We start from the raw sequence: 1,626 nt of genomic DNA on the forward strand, positions 1-1,626 counted from the left end.
ACATACATACATACGTACGTACATGCATATATACATACGTACATACATACATACGTATATATATATATAAGTGTGTGTGTGTGTGTGTGTGTGTGTGTATGTGTATCTATGTATGTATGCATGTATATATATATGTGTGTGTGTATGTATATATGAATATTTATAGAGAGAAAATGAGACAGACAGAAACACACGCACGCACAGATGGAGAAAGAGAGATAAGGAAGGGACAGAGCGAGAGAGAGAGAGAGAGAGAGATAGAGAGTGAAAGATTCCTCAGCATGTTAAAATCTTTTACATTGCTTTCATAATTGTCAAATGTTACGCACATTGTTATATTGTCAGTGAGTCACAATGAATAAGAATATTTTTAAATTTTCAATGTCTTAATTCTTATTTTCACCTTGACGTTGAATTCAATTTGAACTATTTTGAGACATTCAATATCGGAATCTAGTAGAAAAGAAAAAAAAAAGATATATCATGAAGAATTAATTCTTGCTGTCATAGAATTTTCTTTTGAGTAGGCGTAAATAATATTTGTGACCGAAGTTAATTAGCATAAAAATGCCGATAGTTTGATCACAAAGGAGATATTGGAGGACAAAAGAAGCAGGTCGCGGATGAGGATACAGAATACAGAGGCGTGATATGAATAGTAGCAATGCAACAATGCTCTGAAGAGCTAATGAGCGGAGAGACGGTGTTGCAGTGAGTGAATGTATTGTAAGGAAATAAGGAAACAGAGTTATGGATTCTGTCGTAAATGACAAATTATATTCCGTTGGCCAATATAGCCTTTTTACAAAGAGAAGCAGCATCAGTATATATATATGTGAGGGGTACATGCGTGTGTGTGTGTGTGTGTGTGTGAGTCCGTACGTGTGCGTATAAAATACATATATATACTTACTTATATGCATACACACCACTACGGGTAGACGTGGACGTACATATATATACATACACACATATATATGTGTGTGTGTGTGTGTTTGTGTGTGTGTGTGTGTGTAAGTATGTATATGTATATAATATATATATATATATAGAGAGAGAGAGAGAGATAGCTAGATAGATAGATAGATAGATAGATAGATAGATAGATAGATAGATAGATATATAGATATATATTATATATTTCCATACGTGGCTTGTCTGTTTTCCTATGTGTTCATTCTGTTGTCCGTAAAAAAAGTCCCTTCTTTGTGCTTTGTTTATGTTCCTGTTCCTCTTTTGTCCACGTCTTTTTGACGTCCTGTACCCGGATATGCATCTATATATACATGTAGATGTAGGTATGTACATATATGTATGTATATATGAATATTCTCACATATCATTTGTATTAGTTATATAAGCGTGTAAATATTACGTGGAAAAGTTAACAGTCAAGTCGGAATTTCGCCTTTTTTTGCCATTACCACACCGTCGAAAGTTGTTGCAAACCCTTTTCTCGGAAAAGTTAATAAATAAATACTCTACTCCAAAGTTCTGAGTAAGTTTTTAACTTGTTAAAATATTTTTATATAACTTGACCTACAGGCAAACATCCAGATATATATATATATACATACATACATATATATGTGAATATATGTATATGTATACATAGGTGTTTGTATA

Source organism: Octopus bimaculoides, chromosome 3 (genome assembly GCF_001194135.2).
Source record: "Octopus bimaculoides isolate UCB-OBI-ISO-001 chromosome 3, ASM119413v2, whole genome shotgun sequence".
Lineage (NCBI taxonomy): Eukaryota > Metazoa > Mollusca > Cephalopoda > Octopoda > Octopodidae > Octopus > Octopus bimaculoides.